Here is a 24,773-nt window from a genome sequence, read left to right on the forward strand (position 1 = left end):
TCATTTTCATAAAAATTCCATGATCTCAGAATTCTCCTCAGGTAAAAGGAGAGAAGAGTGAATGACCAGGTTTCCTAGCCTTTCAGAAAGGAATCTCTTTGGATTCACTCAACTCATGTTTCCAGGAGTAACTCCTGTAGTTTGAATGGTTTCTGTTTGTAAAAGCTCACATTGAAACCTAATCCTCAGTGAGAAAACTTAATCTGACTACAGGTTTTAGAAATGGAGCCTTTGGAAGGTGATTGGGATTAGATAAAGTTATCAGAGTGGAGCTCCCGTGACTGAATCCTGGTGGCTTCAAAAAAAGCAGGAGAGGGACTGTTTTTCACAAATGATTCTTATCAAGTGATGACTTCTACCACCTCGAGACTCTACCAGCAATGAGGTCATCATGAGATTCAAGCCTTCTACCTCCGACAGAAAACATGGGCCCAAATAAACCTCTTTGTCTATAACTCACCTGTCTGTGGTACTGTGCTATTAGCAATAGATACCAGATGAAGACACTAGCATAGGTAAAATATCTGGAGATGGGTGGGAATAAAGAGTGTGGGAACACCAGGGTTTATCGACATAGGCATGTCTCTTTCTCTTTGCTCACTGCTAGGATCCAGTATCCAATAACCACAATTTAAAAGAGGAAGGCTTTATTTTGCTTCATGTTTCAGTCCCTGATTATTTGGGTCCAAAAAGAAACAGCATGGAGGAGGGTCATAGAGGAGGAAAAGCTGCTCACCTTCCAGCAGCCAGGAAGCAGAGCGCAATGGGAGGAGCTGCACAAGTAAATACACCCTACTAATTCACACTCCCAGGGACTCATCACTTATGCCCAGGCTCTATCTCCCCACACCAAACCAGTTTTAGAGCCTCCTAATTGAAGCATCTTCCACAAGTCCCTGCTCTGAAAGCATGAGGATCTGCGGAGACATCCAGATATAAACTATACCCACACAAAGTGCCAGTGTGGTGACAAGCAGCCTGCTCTGCAGATTACCTCAGTAACTCCACTACTAAGAACCTCGTTTGGCACTGAACCAATTGCACGTTACCTGTTGCCATTATCACTGACAAACCCTGATGTTTTGGCACATTTTTTTTTTTTGTCATTGCTGACTCCAGCTGCCTAATTATCCACTCATTTGTCCCTGCTTTCCCTTGAGTCCCCTTAACCAGGAACCAGTGTGGTAAACATGCACATAATCATTAATGCCCAGGCTCTCAGTGTATGCATGCTGGTGGCTAATCCCACAGTTGTGTGTGTGCACAACTGATACTAACTCTCCCAACCCAAGGCCCGTATTGACCCTTGATCTCCCACTGACCTTGGTCCCTGTCACTGGCCTTGTGCCCACAGCTGGTGCCTACCACCACACAGATACCTGCAGCTGTCTCTCAAAGTGTGTGCACATCACCAGCAACAAATTCTATTCCTGCAGGACTCGTACCTCATCAGTGAAACTGACAGGCCCTCTGAGGTTTCCAATAGCCCTCGTACCTACCATAACTTCTGCCAGCTTCCTGCCAGGGCCCACACTATTGCTGATATCATGGATCTCAGATCCTTGAGATGACAGGATGCTCCCCCACTTCTCAGATTGTCAGTGCCTGTGCTCCAGTGAACCTCTTCTCCCATTGCTGGAGATGGAGAGTATTCTTTACCAAAACCAGTCCATACAGTTGAGAGATGTCTGTTTCTTCAAATATGCAGACACCTACACAAAGCTGCATAGACCAGAAAGATTTAGGGGAAACCAACATGAAAGCTTCCAGTAACCACCCTGTGAAATGAAGGTACACAAACTGCCTGGAAAATAATTCAAAATAATTGTTCCAAGTAAGCTTAGTGAAATACAAGAAAATAAATGGAGAACTTTTAATAAAATCAAGGCAATAATATCAGAAAAAATGAAAATTAAAAAAAAAACAAAAACAGCATGCATGAAAAACAAACAGATTTTGGACCTGAAAAACACAGTGATAGAAGTAAACAATGTGATAGAGAGCTTCAGTAGGCAATTCACTCATTGAAAAATCAAGGAACTTAGTAAATTATACACTCAGAGATAAAAGGGAAAAAATAAAACCAAGAGACTATGGAATTTATGGGACATCATCAAGAGAGCTGAAATCTCCATTATGTCAGTCCCAGGAAGACAAAAGGAAAGAAAGTTTCTTTCAAAAAAATAGTGGGGAAAAACTTCCCCAATCTGGGGAGAAATAGGAAAATCCAGGCACATAAAGTTTAAAGATTCCTAACTAGTTTCAACCAAAAGAAGATTTACAATCTAACTGTCAAAAGCAAATGCAAGAAGAAAATTTTCAAAGTGGTTACAGAACAAAAGCTTGTTGCAAACCAGGGAAAACTGTCAGGAAATGTATCAGTAAACATCTTGCACACTTGAATGTAGGACGATATGTTCAAAATGCTAAGGAGACTACACTGCCAATCAAAATACTTTACCTGGCAAATTGCCTTTCAAAAATGCGGGATAAGGGGCTAGCGATTTAGCTCAGTGGCACAGTGCCTGCCTGGCAAGTGCGAGGTCTTGAATTCGATTTCTGGTACTGGAAAAGGAAAACAACAACAAAAAAAATGATAATGAGGGATAAATAAGGACTTCCCTAAAAAACAAAAGCTAAAGGAGTATCACCACCAGACCCAGCTTACAATGAATGCTAAAAGGAATTTTTCAAGCTGACATGAAAGAATGATAATTTAGTAATATTAGAAAAATTAAGGATCAAATTGTTCATAAAAGTAATTATATAAAGGATAGATATTTTAATGTTATAATGGTATTTGCAAAATCACAATTTTGTTTGTTTGTTTTTTTTTTTGTTGTTGTTTTTTTCCGGTACCGGGAACCGAACTCACGACCTTGCACTTGCCAGGCAGGCGCTTTTGCCGCTGAGCTAAATCCCCAGCCCCTTAAAAGCTTTTTTTTGTGTGTGTTTTTTTTCTTTTTTTTTTTTTTAGTTTTCTTTCCAGTACCGGGAATTGAACTCATGACCTTGCGCTTGCCAGGCAGGCACTTTTGCCACTGAGCTAAATCCCCAGCCTTGCAAAATCACAATTTCAACACACAGATTGAAATATTAAATGATTAGAAATAACTACAGTTACTATACTTTGTTCATAAATATTTAATATAAAATATAAATTGTAGCATCTAAGCTATAAAATGTAGAAAAATAAGTGATAATGCATAACTTTTGTCATTAATTGAAGTTTAATAATCCCAAAGAAGTCTAAAACTGAAGCAAACTGAAAGTATCTATACACTGAAGACTATCAAATGCTGATAAAAATATTGTAGAAATCAGAAATAAATGGAAACTATTTTATGAATTAGAATTACATTGCTAAAATGGGCATACTACCCAAAGCAATCTACAAGTGCAATACAATCCTTAGCAAACTTCAAATAGAATTCTTCATAGAAATGGGAAAAATGCTAAAATTAACATGGAAACTTAAAAGACATTACATAATCAAATTCTGAGAAAAAGAAAACAAAAGTGGAAGTGTCATTTTTTGTGATGAAATGTCTATTTCTTCACATTATGAAAATGAAGATTGTCAAATTAACCAAAATTATGAATGTAAGACTATAGCTTTATATTTATGTGTTTCAAATAAAAAGGCTTAAAAACTGTTAAAACTAGCATTTCAATCTCTGAAAACCATTTTAATTATTAGAACTTTACACAGAAAGAAATTTGAAATAAACACATTCTAAAAGACATGCCAATACAATATCATCTGTAGAGTTTTAAGGGGAAATAGTAATTTCTCAATTTTATCTCACTTTATTTAAACCCTCACAGCTCAATTTTCTTTATGAGATTCTTAAATTACTGTCACCCAGAATTAGTCAATAGGGTGAATAAATAACACAAAATTATGCTTGGCACATAGTAACAGTGTTCTTTGGGAATGTGATTGACATGACCTTCTGCTACATATTTACATAAATTCATCTGTGAATAAGTAATCTTGGTGTATGACATATAGATGAAAATTTTATAGTAAAAGTGAATAAAAATTAGGTTTTAAAATGACTTATTACTGGAAAGAATCTAATTTGGAAGATTTTTCCATAAAAAATTTATAAAGTTATGATGAAGAGCAGGGCAATATTTACTTCACAATCTTCCAGATGTTTTTCACTTGCAAACATAAAGTCAATGATAGCTAAGAGCTTTCAACTTAATTTTAAAAATCATCATGCAGTCATCCTTGTTGATTCTTAATAGTTCATGTGAGATAAAAAATACAACGTCTATTCACTTCAAATCAAGGCTACTGATTAGTAAGTTGAAATGGTTATTTTCTTAACAATGTGAGCCTAAACCAGTTAAAATGTGATAATGCTTTCCTAATTTTTTCTTATCCAACCTTTTAAGAAGTTATTCTCAGATCTTCAAGTAGAGATTATAATATTGAATACAATTTTAAATTATAATTCCATTCCAAAATTTTATATTTTAGTCTATGACAACTGTTTAGGCAACTATACTTTTAGCTTTACCCAAGTTATGAAGTATATTGGTTAAATTAAGAGTTGTATAGGAAAGATGTCTGGATTTGAGGTCCTGCTCTATCACTGAGCCTTAGCTTTGCAATCTTGTGCTAGTCATTTAAACTCTTCCATTAGGAAAAAGAATAAACATTTCCTGATCTATATACATTTTAAGAAATCAATAATCATGAGGAAAATGCTCAGTTCACTCTTGGGTATAGAGTTAGCATTAAAAGAGATCTCAGTGTATTAGTTTTCTCAAAAGTACCTATAAATATTTACGAGTATCATGTGGCAGTCAGAAAAATAACTTCAAAGGGGCTCAAATCCCTGTAACCAAGGAGGCTGTTGATACTGATGCTGTTGTTCTAAAATTACAAATGCCCCCAGTTTAATAATCACAAAAATATTTAAATCTGATAATGAGACTAACATTTTTGTTTCTGATATTTATTTATATTCTTGAGGCATCACTTACCATTGATTCTATCGGGGTTTAAATTTTTAAAATTCTTTTTTTTTTTTTTTTTTTTTGGTTTTGGTTTTGGTTTTTCTCCAGTACCAGGAACCGAACTCACGACCTTGCGCTTGCCAGGCAGGCGCTTTTGCCGCTGAGCTAAATCCCCAGCCCCTTAAATTTTTAAAATTCTTAAAACTCAACAAATACTTGCTTCATAACTATTATGGCTTGTCCCTTGCAAGCATCATTCATTCATAGATGAGTAGTTTCAAAGGTGGCTGCATTAAGGGTGTGATGCTGAGATTAAGGGTGCATGATTACTAAATTAGTCAACTAATGGTTTAGCACAGTTCTGGGTGTAGACAACAAGAAGGACCACACTGGGTATGGGTTGTATCACCCAACATGTGCGTAGTCTGGAAGGGAAGAGGGAGAGACTGGCTGATGCTTGTGCTTTGCTCCCTCTTGCTTGCTTGCCATGGACTGTTTCTTCTTTGCCATGCCACCCTGCCTTGAAGCCAGCCTAACTTGGACTGACACCTATATATTTCTACATTTCAAATCATGAGCTGAAACAAACTTTCCTCCTTTAACTTGTGGGTGTCAGTTATTTTGCCTCAGCAATGAGAAAAGCCAACACACTATTTGATAACAGGGATTTGCTCAATGCATGAACGTCATGAAGTACTATAAACTGCCCCTACCATCAAATATCTTACAATACTGAGTAATTTACAGGAAAAACACAATCTTAAAGGTTACTCATTTAAGCGATGAGAAATGTAGACATCAATTACAGAAGTAGGTAATTCACTAAGAGTGCTACCCACTGATGTGATTTACATTTAAACATTATTTGTAGAATGTCTTAACTATTAATAGCAATTTCTTTATTTCAACTCTCATAGAGCACAGAAAATTTGACTGTATTGTTATATGAACTGAACATGTGAACCAAATCAAGGTCTTCAAGTGGTTTTAATATGGCCTTAACATAAAGCTTATGCTCAGGGTAACCCTTGCTATAGGCCAGGATGAAAATTAAATTGAGTTTTCTTTCATTTCCTCCTCCTCCAATACCAGTGTATGAGCCCAGGGAAATGGGAAACATGACAGTAGACACTGAATTTGCTTGCTATTATCTCAAAGACCAAAGTCAAAAGTCTGTCAAGCTTTCTCTCAATAGTAGAAGATGGCTTAATTAAATGGGATTTCACAGTCAAATGAACAGGACTAATGTTTCACTGGATAAAGACTGCTTTTTTTCTACAGAATGTAGATTTGGGAAGAATTGTTTAAAATAATCTAAGGGCCTCCCTGTACCCTTGCCCAGAAAAAGTGGTTGTGCAGCGTGCATTTGGTAACAATTACTGTAAAAATAAAATCTTCATGTTTCTCTTAAATGATTCCCTTCAGTTGTCATGTGCTGTGTTTCCTATCCAATGTTTAGAAGTGTCTTGCATTGGGCAAGGGGAAAAAAAAAGAAAACTTCCCTAGAGGTACTATGCCCAAGGTTCAGTGAGAAAAGGGGTTTTTTTCTTTCTGTATAGTGCAATATTCTGCGTAGTACATAGTAAGGCAGAAGAAAAAATATGTGATTCATAGCAGAAGTCCTGAAGAAAAAGTAGTTTTCTGGGACATTTTTTTGTCCTTACATTATTTTAAATAATTCTTCCCTAGTCTAAAACTTTCTAGCTACATTCTGTAAAAGAAAAAAGAAAGCAGTCTTTATCTAGTTAAACATTTTTTGTCTGCCCACTTCATACAGACTTTAAGGAGGTTAACTTGCATCTGGAGGTAATATAGGTAGGAAACTGATGGGAAGCCTAATTTTGGTCTGATCACAACTAGCAGAATGCAATTTGTAAGACTTTATTTTAACTACTAATGTTCTAGACCTAAATTATACTTGTATACCTTACTTTGCCTTTCTATGATTAGAAGACCATTTTGGAAAATTATTTCAATGCTATACAATCTCCTAAGACTATCTATCTGTCTGTCTCCTCTATCTATCTATCTATCTATTTATCTATCTATCTATCTATCTATCTATCTATCTATCTATCATCTATCTATCATCTATCCCTTTTCTGGCATAGTTTAAAGAAGACTATTCTATTCTGCCTAAGAAGATTTCTTTAGTTTGTGCCTGGATTGACCTTCTCTGAATCAAATAACAAATTCACTTCAAAGCAACTGGAATTGCTGACACAATTACCGTGTTGCAGCATTGAGCATTTGCTTGGAATTGGAAACAGGATGTAATAGTCTGCCTTCAGTAATTTAACTGAGGCTCTAAATAGCCTATGCAGGTTAAATTTTTCTCAAGGGTTATAGAGGGCTATTTATTATAACCACACCAATAATCAAGAGAAAGACAAAAATATCAAAGAAATAATAAGGATCAATTTTTATTTTCACAACAATTGTTTGCGGTCCCTAACATCAATGAGAAGACTACATATGTTCCTTTCATTAGGGCAGTTTAATCACAAGTGACACTATGGTTAAGTTGAAGAAATGAGTCAGTTGTACCATAAAACAACCAATTTCTATTTGCTAATATGTTGTCTAGGAAGTCCACCGCCCAACCCGACTGCTGTCATACTTAGAGCCAGGTGTCAGGCCATATTAGCAGGACCATTTTTCTTTCTTGGTATGAACTGTTTATAGCTTTTAAAGAAGGAGAACAACACTTAGATGCATCATGTTTTAATGGAAAGAGGAAAGCTCACGGAGTAAACATCTGAATGTATTAACTCTTTTCCTTTTTCTCTTTTATATTAAAACATAAAATTGAAATAAACTGCAAAATACATAAAATGAGTACACACTAACTATACTATCCTTATAACTTATAAATACCTCTAAATATGCTATAAAAAAACACCGACATAACAACATGAATACACACAGATACACAGACTCCCGGTAAAAAAATGAAAGCATCCTTTATTCGTTGTCTTGGGTGAACCCAATTTTCTTCCTAGAAATAAGTTATCTGTTTCTAGTCTTACCTTTCTTGAGGGATGGGGGTCAATTTTTCTCTACAAATGTTTTGAATAATATGTCTTGATAAATCTTTCATTTTAATCATGCATAGCCTGTTACTCTACTTACACTGTATAGTAATTTATTTACCCAGTCCACTATAGGCATCTAAGATGTTTCTAGTATCTCCCAGTCTCCCCCCACCCCAAATGCCACAGTGAACATAATGGTGTAAAAGTAAGAACTAATTTGAGGGGCTGGGGATTTAGCTCAGCGGCAAAGCGCCTGCCTGGCAAGCGCAAGGTCGTGAGTTCAGTTCCTGGTACCGGAGAAAAAACCAAAAAAAAAAAAAAAAAAAAATGAACTAATTTGAATTCTAATATTGCACTTCCCTCTATATGTGATATTGTATGAATTATTCTAACCATTTGAAACCTCAATTTTCTTATGTGCAAATACGGAGGAAATGTGATGAGAACTATATGCGACAGTGTAGGCAGAATTCCTCAGCTGCATGCAGCTGAAAACGGAGATGAGCAAAACCACACACACAAAAAAGCTTACATACAGTTACACTGTCTGTCTAAGAATACATCAACATATCCTAAGAATTAAAAGTAGGTAACGCCACAGACTTCAAACAATTGATCATTAATGAATTGATTTTGGACCAGTTATATTGAAAATAAATTTTCTGTTCTGAATATTGACATATTTGAGCTAGGAATGATGGATAGCTAGCACATATTTCCAACAGGATGCTCTGACTACATTAGTGTTCTTTCAAAATATACAAACAAATAATTCTGAAGGTAAAAGGTCAAAAACAGTTTCCAAATTTAAGCTAAAAAATGAATCAAGGCAGAAATATACACCCTGTATAGTTTTAGTTTTTGGCAGACCTGAACTGGGAGACAGAAAAAATATGGGACCCCGAAAATGTGCACATGCACATCAGAATATTATGTACAAAGCATATTTCATTTATTTTGAAAATACAAATGTTTTGCAACTCGTCTGTTATGAAGTATATTGTACATAGTATATTTAAGACCTTTAAATATATAATGTATTTAATACATTTACATATAATTAGATAATATGTGGAGTCATGTGCAGTAACTGCTTAGCAACATGTCAGACTCATAATTATATTGAGATATATTAGTTTTAGGTATAACTGAAATCTTTTTAAAATATAATTTATTTTTTTCTTCAAAGCAAACATTAAATCTACATGAAGAAGTGTGGTTGGCAAATACAAATCTGCTTTTTATGTCTGTGTTAGTTAAGTTTATATGCAGTAATTATCTATATGGTATACCCTAATACATCCTCATGTTAACTATAATTCTGTACCCTGTAGTACCATTAACTTTTAGGAGTGAGTGTTTGTTGGAAATGTTAACATCCAGGAACTATTTGCCTGGAAGGCAAATTATTATTCTTTCCATAGTACAATAACCAAGATGTTTTGTGAAGAAGTTTGATTCTGATGGTGAGAGATAAACATGCTTCCTAACTTTTTCTAGATAAAGAATGTTTTACCCTGTAATACTATTTATTGTTTTCGTTGTCACTTAGCTGCAACCCAGCAATTACTCTGAACACTTCTAGGATGCAGATAGCAGTTTTCCACTGTTCCTTTCTTGCTGACTTTGGCTTCTCTTCCTGAGAACCTCATTAAGAGGCCTTCATTTCTTTCCTCCTGTCATTTTCTCAGATAGCTTCCTGTCTCCTCTGCTCCCAGTGAGCTGAGCTAATTGTGACAGTGACTATCATTCAGTTTAGAAGGGAAAGCACACGTGTGAGACAGCACACGAGGGGAAAGAAGCAGGCACATCTTCAGACGTCTCTGCGCTCACTTCTTTGAGGAGACCGCGTGCGTCTCTGGAAACAGCCGAAGAGGCTTTGATTTCCCTCGCTGTTTTCCAAGGGTGAAGAGAATCCCGACCTGGACACCTTTACAGTGAAAGGAGCAATACATACGGCACAAGCCAGGAGTGTCTAAGGAAACTGAAATATGTGTTCACCCTAATTTTAATTTTAAAATTACTTTTAAGAATTAATAAATTAAAACATATGAAACAATAACATGCAAACTCAGAGACTAGTAATAATGTTTTTAAAACAGTTCTGTGGCAACATGAGTCTGTCTTCCTAAAAGACAGCACCATAATTATTCAATTTCCTATTAAGGAAACCAACATATTTCATTAGTGATATCAATGATGGAAAAGACAGTGTAGTAAATTTGATCTCTATGGACATAATAAAGAATGTTGAAGCACTAAAATTATGATATAGCCTCTGATTTTACTTTAAGGAAAAGAAATCTAAAAAGTAACTTTTGGGTTTTTTTTTGTCTTTTTGAGACAGGTTCTCACTATGCTGTTCAGGAGGGTCTTGAGCTCACTTTGTAGCTCAGGCTGGTCTTGAACTTGCAATGATCCTCCTGCCACAGCTTCCTGAGTGCTAAGAAAAGAAGTAATTTTTATTGTATATTATGTAAAAGTTAATCTTTGGAGCTAGTATTGTAATTTTTATGTTCTTTTGTAATTAAATTATAAATTCCATGTTTTAACACTTTACCACATTTTATGTGGTATACCTATATTGAGATGAGGATATTGACTCAACTGAGTGGAAAATGAAAAAATATTTAATAAATAAATTGAAAACACTATATTTGCACCTAAAATGTGTAGTACATGTGACTTTTTATAAAATTAACCTTCAAAATTAGATGCATTTTATGACTGCCATTTCAACTAGTGTATACTAATTGATTTTTAAAATTTATTTTACAAAAATCTTGTGTTTTAAATGTTCAGTGACTAATATCAAATACATAAACCTTTAGGCCATAGGTATGCTGGGATTTTGAGACAGCATTAAACCTACAGATCAATTTATAGATAATTTTCATCTGGACAGTAATTATTCTACACATAAATAAGGTATACATACTCATTTATTTTGATCTTCTTGAGTTTCTTTTTATATATTTTGTACTTTCTAGGTAAAAAGATTACATACACTTTTTGTTAGTGTTGTTCCTATGTATTCTATATTTTTGCCATGTAAAATAGATTTTTCAATAATTTGCTAGTGTTGCACAAATATGTATTTGACTATGTATATTAGGAGATACCTAGTAACTTTCCAAAATTAATTTATTTTATTCTGGTCATTGTTTTGGATGTTTACTAAGATTTTGTGCATGTTTTATTTTTTCTTTTTATGTCTTTTCTTCATTTTTTGCCTTACTTTAACTGCTAACATCTTCAATAAAATTTTTAGTGAATTGATGAGACGAGGCATTCTTGACTTAATCTTTAGGAAACCACTTGCTATTTCAATATTGAATATGATATTCACTAGAGGATTTGCTTGGCTTTGTATTATTAGAAACCATTTATCAGAGTGAATAACTTACCTGCGACTACAATATTATGAGAATGGTTATTATATAAGCATGAGTTTGAAAATTTGTTCCTTATTTTAAATAATCATATGGCCTTTTCTCTATTACACTGTAAAAATGATAAACTATCATGATTGACTTATAATTGTTAAACCAATTTTGCATTGCTCAGACAAAAAACCTGCTTGATGCTGCATTATCTTTAAAATGAATTTCTGGTTTGCTTGGTAGTGTATCATTAACTATTTCATCTATGTCAAATAAAGAATTGGCCTATACATTTATTTTGTGGCAATATTCTTGTCAGATTTTGATATGAGTTTTTCTGGCCTTATAAAATGATTGTAAAATACTTATTTTGACTCTTTCAAATGAGCACTTTGCATAAAATTAGCATATTTATTTCTTGATCATCTCACAGAATTCAACAATGAAATAATCTGGATATAGACTTTTCTTCATGTGTATACTTTCAATAATGAATAAATTTTAAACCAAATATAAGACTGTTGTGGTTTGAGGTTTTGCAAGAGAAACAATATAATACAGGACACATTTTATAAGATTATTTATAATAGTCACCCAAAGAATCATACACAAAATGAGAGTGCAGGAAATCTGTCCACACACTTAAGAACAAAGAATCCAGCTGAAGTTCTGGATCCTATGGCTATGCTTTGGGTGAATTCAGCTGAAGACCTAGAGCTCATAACAATGCCTCCCATGAGTCCAACTGGAGGCCTAGACCCCATAACAGTGTCGCAGGCAGGCCTGTTTCACAGATATGTACTGGGAAGCTCCAAAGATCAGTGGTGGAATCTAGAAAGTGTGTACCAGCTGGATGAAGGATCTATGCTAGCAGGCTGAGGGATCTGCACTGGAGGCAGGAAGCGATGCTCAAAGTAAGAACCAGACCTTCTGCGATGATGAGAACAGCCGAGTTCCCATGAGGAAAGCCAATGCGACAAGCTTCTCTTGGAGACAGAGCAGTGCATCTTCTTACCCTCCAGAGCCAGGAAGCGATGCTCAAAGTGAAGGACCAGAGCTCCCCCAAAGTGAACCATAGCCATTTTCAGTGACGACAAAGTCTGAAGCTCCTCCTCGGAGGAGAATAGCCAGGTTCATCAGGAAAGCCAGCATGACAAGGTCCTACAGAGGAATAGCCCAAGAGAACCAGCAGCTCCCTAGAAGCTTCCCAACAGCTTCTACCAGCTCCCAACAGCCTCTCTTCTTCCTCTCCAGTTCTGCCTCTCATGCTGCTGGCAACAATCCTCAGGTGGGCCTCCCACGCCCAGCACCACACTGGTTCAGTTCAGCTGGTGGTTTTACATTGACCAGCAGTTGTCAATCCATCTCAAGGGCTATGTATGTTTCTTAATACTGTGTATTTGATAAGTTAAAGTTCAAATTTATTGCCATAAACTTATTATAAATTTTTTATCATTCCTTTACCATCTATATGACCTGTAGTAATAAACACTTATTTATTCCTAATAATATTTAATTATAGATTCTTTATTTCTTGGGCAGTCTACCAGCTATCTTATAAATTTTGTTGATCTTCTTTAAAGTACTAAATATTTGTTTTGCTAATTATTTTTATTTTTGTGTATTTCATTTACATCTAATCTGATCTTTTTCTCTTCAGTTTTTTTCTTATGTATGTGTACTTTGTAATTGGACTGTTGTGTTAATATGTATTCTGTGTAGTTGTAATATGTATTCTGTGTGGTTGCAACCAGCTTTTTTGAAGTATGTTTTAGGATCCAGCTTACATCTATATTGACGAATAATGGTTGGTATTCTGCAGTCATAGTGCTTGGTGCTTTACAAATATCTGTTAAATTAAGTTAAATGGAGGTGATTGACAGTGTTGCTCATATTATGTGTCCATTCATTTATTTATTTAGGGCCTATTTGTGATTTTTACTCTGTCCCATTTTAACCACAGCATGTTAGGAATGTAGAATGATGGGGCTTATTTTAGGAAACTGGTACATGCATTTAATATTTCACACTCATTTTCATCCCATTACTCGGTCTCCATTACCCCTCTTTCCTTCCTCCCCTTCCCACTAAAGCCTTGCTCCTCTCCAAGTCTACTTAAGTCTCCCATCATCTCTTTCTAATTAATTAATTAATTACTTTTGTTTGTAATGTAAGAGAAGCCATGTGACATTTAATTCTCCCAGTCTGGCTCATTTGGCTAAACATGATGGTCTCTAATTCCATCCATTTACTTCGAAAAGATGTGATTTCATTTTTCTTTATGGCTGGGAAATATAACACTGTGTGTATGTGGCACATATTTTACAAAATTATTTATCCATTCAATTTTGGGTCTCTAGGCTGTTTCTACAGCTTAGTGAATGTCAATGGCATTGCTCTAATCACGAGTAAGCAAGTACCACAATGCTATGCTGACTTTAATTCTTTCAGGAATATACCCAAAAGTAGTATAGATGGGTAAAATGGTGCTTCTATTTTTAGTTTTCTGAGAAACCTTTCTGTGGATTACCATAGTTACTGTACTACTTTACATCCTGATGAACATTATAAGAAGGTTCTTTTTGCACCATATTCATACCACTATTCAATGTGTTTTGTGTTCTTGATGGTAATCCTTCTGACTAGGGTGAGATGGAAACTCAATGTAATTTTGATTTACATTTTCCTGATGGATAAAGACATTGCATTTTTTTTTTTTTTACAAACATACGTATTAGCCATTTGTATTTGTTTTGAGAAATAGCTAGTCAGTTCATTTGACCATGTTTTGATTGGGTTATTTGAGTTTTTGGCATTAAATTGAGTTGTTTATATATTCTAGAGATTAATCCTCTAGCAGAAGAGTAGCTAGCAAAAATGTTTTCCCTTTATGTAGGTTTTCTCTTTGCTCTGTTGTTTCCTTTGCTGTGCAGAATCTTCCCATTTGATGTCATTCCATTTATTGATTCTTGATATTATTGCCTGTGCTACTGGAGTTCTATTCAGGAAGCCTTTACCTGTGCTTATGTGGCTCTCTGTGCTTCTTCTAGTTATAATCCAGCAACTTCAGAGTTTCTGGCTATGTATCTAGGCCTTTAACCTAGATACAATTTCACTTTTTCTTATAATTGTGTTTTGTACACGTTTTGAACTCTTTTAAGTCATATATATATTCATTTTTATGTATTTTATGTACTAATTTCATTGTGGTAAACTCTCTTTTTGCATTCCATAGTGCTCTGGGTTGAAAAGTTATTGTACCTGATATTAATATGTTCACTCCGTTCAGTAGTGAACTAGTGTGCTGCTCTGTGGGTCATAAATGACTATATCCTCTGCATCCTGAGATTTGTCTTGGAGACACTTCAGGTGTATACTGTCAATTTTATAAAAATATATGTTGCTTTGGGTCATTTTAATTGATGGTTATTTGATAAATACATGCTTGCATAGAGTAAAAGCTCTATATTAAGTGCCAGTACTATTTAATCTTTGAGTAAATATTAAAATTGGCTTGGCAGCTGAGCCCGAGGCCTCCATTAGTTGAGTTGTACAAATCCATCTGTATTCACCAATCATCTGAATGCCGTAGGTCCCGCGGGATCAAATAGAGTTATGGTTAACAACTGTACCCTTGCATTCATTGAAATTTCAAAGGTAGCACTGATTTATCCCATTCAATCTGGGGAAGAGTATTGCTTTATATTAATTGTACTGGTCTCTAGCATAATTAATATAAAGCACTTTTAAAGAAGCACGTTTAAGGACTTTGCATTGGACTTTTCAACTTTAACTGTTTTGACTTTCCAAGTCAGAAGAAGCAATGTAAATGAAGCTTCTGCCAGCTACTGTGACGCAGGAATTCAGAAATAAGGAAAAAGATAACTGGGTAAATCTGAGCATTCAGGGTATTTAGTGCAAAATGACCTTGGTTCATTACATCACGGGTCAACTGGCTTCCCTTACCCTCATTCCAAGATAGCGCTTTAAACTCCCGGTTACTACGTCAGCTTAGATTCTGTATCTAACAGCCTTCAAAGCATCTAAATGTTACCCTTTCCTCAGCAGAAGGTAAATAATCACACAAGTCTTTGGGAAAAGAGGAGAGGGTGTTTATCTGGAACATGAATTGCGGTACTATTGTGTCCTTCCTCAAAGGTTCCCAGCTTTCCTTTAAATAAATGGATATCAAATGTGGGCAGTGATTTATATCGGGATCCCGGGTAAAAGAACTGTGATTTTCCAACTTGGTGTCTGACAGCAGTCTTCTGCTTGCCAGAGCACTTTTTCTTACTACGCAAGTTACATAACGTCTTATCAGCTAAGCTTGGAACATCATGTTCTCTCTCCGCAGCTCCCTGAGGGGCAGGGCAAGCTGATTGCTACTCTGATCTTGCCGGCCATTACAGTGATTGCGGTTACCTTACCACTCATGTTTAAAGGCTGCTACACTCCAGATTTCCATAAAAAGGATCCTTGCTCTCTCTGCTCACCTCAGCCTGCTCAGGAATCCGTCACTGAGCTTCACACAGATGCCTGGATCCTCTCCCCTTCTCTGACACCATCGATGTATTCACTGCAGACATTACAGTTATAAACACTAGAACTATAACTTTCCATTACAGACAATGGAATACTTTGTAGATGTTGCTGAGGACAGGGACTACAGGGTGAGGTTAGGAATTCTCTGCTTTTATGTAATAAATGCATTTAAACATTGCTTCCTTGCTGAACGTTCTGACTTCCTTGTGAGTATTCATCTAGGACAGTTCTCAACCCTTTGCCTCATTTCCTGTAGCCTATCATTTTCTACAAACTTCAAAGGGATTATCCCAGCATGGCATGGTAATTTGTTCCAGGTGTACCTTCTGGGTCATTGGGCCATCAATCAAGAGTGACTCTTCCTAAGTCATTAAATTCTTCCCTTTCAGTTCAGTATTTTCTCTTTTACAGTCAAATCTATTTACCCCATCACTTGCAAGGGCCCATTAGTGATATTCTATAGTTTTTTGGGAAACATTTTCTATGTCTGTCTGATGAGGACCCACATCTCTCTGCTAAAGTTGTTCTGACATTGATTTCATTTAGGGCATGCAGACAATGGGTGGTGTGGATAGGCAGATGCTGAGAACAAATCTACTTTGGCTGAAATAGCCGCAGTGTTTCCAACAAGAAGAGGCTGTTCTCTCCTAGTAAGTTCTCCCCCTTATCAGAAGGGTTCTGTGAAATGTGCAGCTGTTAAGTTTCTCAGGATTGTCTACCCAGTGTACTAATCTCAGATCCCAAGGTTTTAAACTTTCCCTTCAAAGACTTTGCTTTTAAAACCAGAAAGAAAAAAGTGCTATGTTTTTTGTAGTTTCCTTTCTCTAACCCCAAGGCTGATATTTAGCACAGTTTGACCTGTGACTTCAAACCTAAGGGTCTCCTTCAACATCTCTGTCAATACAGAAACTTGAGGTTTCACAGTATTTGAGAGTGGACAGTGACCAATCTGAACTTCTCAATTTTTAAAAAAATTTTAAAGCAGTTAAAAAACTTGAAATTACCAGCCACGCATAGTGGTGCCTGCCTGTGATCCCAGGACTCCAGAGGCTGAGGCAAGAGGATTCCTGCAAATTTGGGGTAAGCCTGGGGTATGTAGTGTGTTCAAGGCCAGCCTGAACTGTATAGCAACACACTGACTCAAAAAACAAACACAAAGTTTAAATTATCATTGTTCCTCTACTGTTTATATGTCAAAGGCACCCTGGTATATTACTCTGCCACTGCATATTCCATGGACACCTCATCCCCCCATAAATTAGAACATTAGTACCTTTAATAGTAATGTGCATCAGGGATTATTCTCTCTACTTCACAGCAGAAATGTAATCCTCAGTGACCACTGGACTAAAAGTGACCTAACTCAAAATCCCATTGTGGGATCCGCTTTGTGCACCGCTCCAACTATTGTACACAACTAATTTAACCTGTATCTTTCTGAAAATACAGACTGAGAGAAAAAGAGGTTGAAAGACACAGACAAGTACAAGGGATGAGGAAATTGTTCTCTTCTTGCAGACATTAACCATGGCCATGAGGTTCCCCTTTGTCATACTTGAGATATTAGCTTTTTTAATTTTCTTGCTATTTAAAATTATTTATAGTTGCATGCATTTCCATCAACATAAATCTTCAGTGAGCTGGAATATTCATACAAAATCTAGAAAGTGTTTCAACATTTGTAATTTCTCTTGATTTATTTGGCAAGTCATTGTATAAATTAGGTAGGAAATTCTTGAGTAGCATGTCTCTATTTCACATCTTCAAGACGGACACTGTTAAAGGAGCATGCTGATTTAGTTCTCATGACTTCAGCTCTGTCTTTATATTATTTTTATTTTTACTTTCTTTTTGAGACAGTATCTCACTGTTTAGTTCAGGTTTGCTTTGAACTCTCTATGTAGCCCAGGCTGTCCTCAAATTCATGGTGATCCTCCTGCCTCAGCCTCCTGAGTGTTGGGATTAAAAGCATGCACCACGATACCCTGCCTTCATATTCTTTCTCACCATAGTGTTTTGGGAACGTCTTACTTTGAACATGTGTTGAAATATAAGTGTTATTTATGGAATCATTTCAAAAGAAAAATCTCATCTTCCCATTTCTTTCTTTTCCATGTGTCCTAAGGATGGAAATATACACTTCTCTGGTTTATGTACTTAATTTGAATTTACAAGAGTGATAATACCTGATCAAGTAGTACACATCCTAGTTTTAGTAGCTGTAATTTATCTATACATTTCATCTCACTTCAACAAACATTTTTTAATATATGTGGTGCTAAAGCAAGCATCAGTCAAATTTTTTAAAAATACAACTTTTTGGGCTGGGGATATAGCTCAGTGCCACAGTGCCTGCCTGGCTAGTGTAAGGTCCTGAGTTGGATTCCCAGTACCGAAAAACCCCACAAACAAACAAAAAATAAAATATAACTTTTGATCAAGCCATCCATTAATTGACTGAACAGCAATAATTCAGAAATTTTTTTATTATTCGTGAAGTAGTCTAAAAATATGAAGTAAAGGGAAATAAGTTGAATTATTCAGTTCTGATTACAATTTCAATAAGTTGTAGAAATGCTTTTGACAAGTTACACTCAAGTGTTAGGTGACAGTATAGGTCATTTTTACGTGGAAATAAATCCATTTAAAAGTAGAGATTTATCTGCAAGTTGGAAACAACTGTTGATAGCAGTCCTTGGTTAGTTTTACTAATAAGTATATCATAGGAGATTTTTGAACTCAGCGAAAACTTGCAATGTTGAACAGACACCCAAATTTTACAGATAGGCAATTGCATTAGAATAATGTAATCCTGAGGATCTAGGCCATAGACTGTACAATGCCTGAGTTAGGAATTCAGAAATCATTTTACTGAATTATACACTCTTGTTTCAACACTGATACAGCTTCTTAAAATTTATATACTTTGCTACTTAAAATGTATATACTTCTTAAAATGTATATACTTTATATTCTATTTGGAATGACTTTAACTGTCCTCAGTTATGTGAGTTCTAGATGGTAAGAGCCATGTCATCATTAATCTTTTTTTGTTTGTAATAGTGCGAGGGGTTTCCCTCCTCTTTTCCTTCACAGGTGCACCTGTTGTGCAGCTATCACAGGAGGCCGGAGCATGAGTAATTCACAATGGACAGAGATTTACTGACTTCCAGCTCCTGAGGGCGGGGAATCCACAGTCAAGCCCCAGAGGCTGGGCTGCTGCAGACCTTCTTGCCATGCTGTGTCCTCACACGGTGGAGGTAGGAGGACGAGAGGAAGACCTCCCTTTCAGAACAGCGTCCATCACTCTCCTCCGATGAGCGAGAAGTAAATTAATAAAATTGTGAAACAATGTGGACAGGGCATACTCTATAAACTTACTCCCGGGAATTGTAAATTTGACTTCACATCTATTGTCTGCCCAGAATATTGCCGGCGCTGTTTCTAAGGTTGTTCAGGAAGAGCAGAGGCTCACTATTTCATCTCTGATGATCTATTGTAAATAACACATTATATTTCACAGTATCCCAGTTGACACCAATTTGGATCTTAAAAATGAGCAAAACAATTAATCAAAATGTATATTTTAAAATAAATTGATGACTGAAACGATATCAATCATTTGACTTTAGGAATACTCTTTAAATATGAATGTATGTTATGTGTTAAATTTAAATTGGTTTTTTAAGTTTATTTACATGGGGTATGTTGTTATTCATGTATACTTTTAATACTCTTTAGTTCTTTAAAAACCAATATTATAAGAAAGTTGTGGGGCTGGGGATTTAGCTCAGCGGCAAAGTGCCTGCCTGGCAAGCGCAAGGTCGTGAGTTCAGTTCCCGGTACCGGAGAAAAACCAAAAAAAAAAAAGAAAGTTGTTTGCTGATAAATAACAAAAATATTGATATATGTTCTCTAAAAGGCTATACTCTAATGAAACTAAAATAAAATAAAATCATAATAGAATAGTAAAGAACTATAATGAGTGGAAAGTACAATGATATTATTTTCATTCAGAGAATAAACTCATAATACAGGGTCTTATATAAATTTAAATTTTTTTCAGTTGACACAATGGATAGGTTTTGATATTTGTTAAGTAGTTTTCTTTTCTCTTTAATCAGAAATTAACTTTTTTTTGTAGTACTCACAAACTATTGAAGCTGAGTTTGACTTAACATTAATGAAACTCAGGAATTATTTTACTAAGAGTTAATTTGACCGGTAGCTTTATGTAGTTAAGATGAGTGCAGCAATCATTTTTCTTGTCACCACCATGACATGAAACTAGTTGGGTTATGTACTCTCATTGCTTATGAGAAATATAAGGAACAAATTGGGAGAAGAGTCCCCCCTAAACAGCCAGAGAGTGGGTTTGCCCCCTCCTGAGAGTACTTGAAAATGTACTAAGGCACACAGTCCCGCTTAATGGTCTTTTCTGAAATTATTGCAACTACGCACATGTAGGCAAACAATGAACTTCTGATCTAGAACTGTAATTCCCAGAGGGAAAACTGAAGGGGATTTCTGGATCTTGTACTAAGTTCCTAACAGTGGGGCTGAGGATTTAGTTCAGCAGCACAGCGCCTGCCTGGCAAGCTCAAGGTCGTGGGTTCAATTCCTGGTACCGGAAGAAAAACAAAACAAAACAACAACAACAACAAAACCAAAACAAAAAAAAAGTTCCTAACAGTACTTCTTTAATTGCTGATGATGTCAAAGGTGCCACGAGCACACCATTTCCATAAACTAAGAGCATCAGTAAGATTAAAGGTGATTTGGAAGGTGAAGATTTAAATACTTTCCTCAAATCTATTTTCTACTTCCAAAAATCCAGTACATTTCTAAATGGAATGCAGTCTAAACAACACTGTCAGAATAAAATTGCTAACTTAGAAAAAATACTTTCCCTGATTCTAAGGGTAGACAATTGCAAAATTTGGTGGGCCATTTACTCATAGTAGCATGTATTCTTACTTGTATTTCTATTTTTTCTTTCATGTTTTTTTCTGGCATATTTCAATTAGGACAAGTTTTTGTGAATCAAACCCAGTGCTTTTCGGGAGTCCTTTATATTTATCTGTGTAGTATTTTAGCATCCTGGCAGTTCATTCTGTGATACTTTCTGTCACTAAACTAACACATACCAGTGCCACATACAACGTCAAACTCCTCCTGTTTTCTCTGGTAATATTAGGTAGAAAGAAATTCACTTTCAAATGTCCAAAAGTTATCAGTATGTAAGATATATTTTTATGGCAAATGTTTTTCAGTCTTACAATATTCATTTCTTAAATTAATATATTGTTACAATATATTACAGAATGCTTTCTCATTTGTAATGTGAGCCAAAGACACAAATAAATCCATTCAGATAATAAAGATTTTAAATTCAGAACTCAGTTTGGTTGACCTTAACAAATGTCCTAAACAATTGATCTAAATTGCAATACATATGTCAGAACTGAGGACAGAAACGAGCAACTGGATTTTGGTGGTTTTATGCAAGTGAATTAGTATCCAGTTATATTTCTAGTCTCTCCTATCATTCCTGTAAGAATCATCTATCTGCTGTCTTCCCTCAGAACTTCACATTTTCAACCTAAAAAGGCTATTTTTCCCTGCTTGCTTCTGATTTAGTGAATGTTGAATGTGTCACCTGCTATCACTGTGGCAGTTGAAGCAATGTATCCAGGTCGACTCTTAGCTGTGTGTGTGTGTGTGTGTGTGTGTGTGTGTGTGTGTGTGTGTTTCCAAATTTCTGACTGTATAACTCTCTAGAGGCTCCCATAGATTTTTCCTCGTCTTTGGGTCAGTTCTTCAGTCTTCCCATGAGTAACCACATTTTTCTATGTTCCTTCTGAGATAAGCTTTTTGGGGGGGCTGGGGATTTAGCTCAGCGGCAAAGTGCCTGCCTGGCAAACGCAATGTCATGAGTTCAATTCCTAGTACCAGAAGAAAAACAAACAAGCTTTTGGTAAGTGGTGAAATTGCCCAGGCTGGGCTCAAACCTGTGCTGCTCCTGTCTCAGAGTTCTAGAGTGTTAAGATTTCAGGTGAAAACCACATGTAGGGCTTCAACATAGTTTTGATCAAAATATTGCCCCCTGAATGGAACTACTAGATTTAATTTCTTTTTTCTTTTTCTTTTTAAGTTTTGGTTTCTTGAGATAGATTTTCAATAAGTAGTCCAGGCTAGCCTTGAACTCACAGCCATCCTTCTGCCTGAGCCTTTGTGGGCTGGGCTTATAGTGGTGAGTCAAAGTCCTCCGGGCTTCCTTCTGTGTTTATTTTTCAGAAAGCCAATTTAAATGTCACAGTGAACTCAAAAATTAGTACAATTTAAATGTGTCACAGGTGTTTCACAAAATATAAAAAATAACCACTCCTTTTCTACGGGTTAAATCTGGCACAATATTATTCTTCATTGGTTAAAAGTTCACGCAGTTTATTTTTAATGCAGACGTCTATGGTGTACCAAAGTATGAATTATTGATGACATAAATACTAATTTTCTAAGGAACTAAGAGCACTGTAACCACATTTTGCCTATCCTGATTTCCAGAAATTTGCAGTTTGTTAATGACTGATTATAAGGGTTCTTCAATGATTTGGAAAGATTAAGCATTCAGGTTTAATCTTGTCACACATGGAAGATGGTGACAGTTGCCAAGTTGGTTAGTGATGAGACTGGTGCCACAGGGTGGGCAGGCTACCACTGTTCCCATTATATTATATCTGTGTTGTATCTCATAGCTGGAGACTGCTATGGGAGGCAGGTTGCCTGGAAAAATATTATGAGAACATTTTATGACATAGTTGAAATTCAGTAAAAGTCTGCCACTCATGAAAATGTTGCCTGTCCCAAAAAAATCACAAGGGGTCCAATTTTTTTGTGAAAAGAAATTGGCTTTATAGTGAGTTAGATTATTTTTCTTTAAATTAAATTATTTAAATTTAAATTTTAAAATGAAGAGATTCCAAGGGCTATAATTATGCCATTTATTTGAACTGTTTCAAGATTATCCCACTACCAAAATATTGCCTGTATACTTCATTCTGATTGGTCACCCTGTAAGCTTTAAATTAGAGTAGGAAAATATTCCCAGAATGCACTGTTACTCATGGTTTGCTATTAGTGAAAACATGGTTTAGAGTTTGTGTGCTTAAATCAATCAAAACATAAGAAGTTAAATTTCATATCAGAATCTCTAATTTTTGCCTTATCCTTGTTTGACTGAAAATTGGAACAAAGTAAAACTTCCTCAGTGAAGAGATATTAACTTGACAAGAAAGAAGACAGCTTGGTAGTCTTTCAAAAGTAGAGATGAGAATGAGTATTTCAATTGAGGAGTCCGATTACTATTTGTGATTTGTTCACTGGTGCTGTTTTTATATACAGTTACCTGCCCTGACTTAGAGATGAAGCAGAGGATGAACCTTGGCCTTGGCCCCGCACAATTTCTTTTTATTTGGTTTTCTTCTGGTACCGGGAATCGCCCCGCACACCTTTTGAGACTTGGATTTGCTGCTTGGCCTGCAGGTTCTGCATAATCTGTTGTTTCAGACTTAAAAAGACTTCCTGTAAACCGAGGGAATATTTGTAGTAAAACAATGGCAAATACTTGATGCGTAACATGCACTAATCCTTGTGCCTCCTTTTACATATAGCTTATCAAAGCTAAGCTGGTAAGTGAGCTGTCAGCTTTCTTATTATAAATAAGCTAATTAGACCAAATGAGAAAGCCAGAAATTCAATTTTTCTTAAAAGATTAAATACTGGCTACACAATTAATTAAATGCATCTTAATTTTGATGACAGTTGTATATTTATATGACTATGAAATATCCATTTAAATGCATTGTACAAACAAGATAATAAGACATCTTTAGATTGAATAAACATTAGAATAGTAGAATTTTTAATAGCATTAGTACAATTGGCTTATTTTCTTTCTTTTTTGCTCTGGCATTGTTTTACATTTTGTTAGGGTTTAGTAATTCTTAGTTTGATCGCCCAATACTCTGATTAGACAGAAAACACAAGAAAGGGTTGTCATGATCAACATGAGCTAAGACATTTGTTTGTTTCTTTAATCACTTTGTGGTAAGATCATTTAATGAGTTGCAGCTTATGAAATCATTCACACTTGAGCTATCCTTCACCAGGCTAACCTTACTGTTCTTCACAGGCATAGCTGCACCATCTATAGATTTTGAAAACTATACTTTTAAAGTTGGTGGTAAGCGAGTGATGGAAAGAATTTTAGAAGTCAGAAGGCCAAAACTATATGGAGTGTTTTTTAAAAAAAGAGTGATGTGATTTGATTTCTTTCCCCACCTTCTGGGTGGAGAAACAAGGCAGATAAGAATTACTTCACTTAGATGAGTTGAGAGTTAGTAGCAGAGAGAATGATAAACTAAAAATCACACAAGCTCCACATGGACCAAATTGGAGGAAGATTTTTCAAGTGTTTTCAGAAAAAGAAGAGAAAGGTATAATGGTTAAAAAAAAAGGGTTAAGAATGGTTTGCAAGATATAGAGAGCCAGGGTACATGCCTACTGTATTTATGAACGGACTGTCCTGGTGTCATTCTTTGAAGATGTTCTGTGCAAACAATCTGCCTTTCAGCTATGTCTGCTTTCAAAACCATATTCCTGGATGTAACACAGTGCCAGTTCAAGCTACATGTAGTTTTATAGCTTTGATGTTTGGAGGTAACTGGCATAAAATCAATATATTTCAATCCTAAGTAAAGAGTTTGGAAGATAATTTTAAATTGTAACTACCATGGCATTTTCTGTGACTCTGCGGTTTCAATACTTGGTAATCAATACT

This window comes from Chinchilla lanigera, unplaced genomic scaffold (genome assembly GCF_000276665.1).
Source record: "Chinchilla lanigera isolate Chin_1 unplaced genomic scaffold, ChiLan1.0 scaffold00002, whole genome shotgun sequence".
Taxonomy (NCBI): Eukaryota; Metazoa; Chordata; class Mammalia; order Rodentia; family Chinchillidae; genus Chinchilla; species Chinchilla lanigera.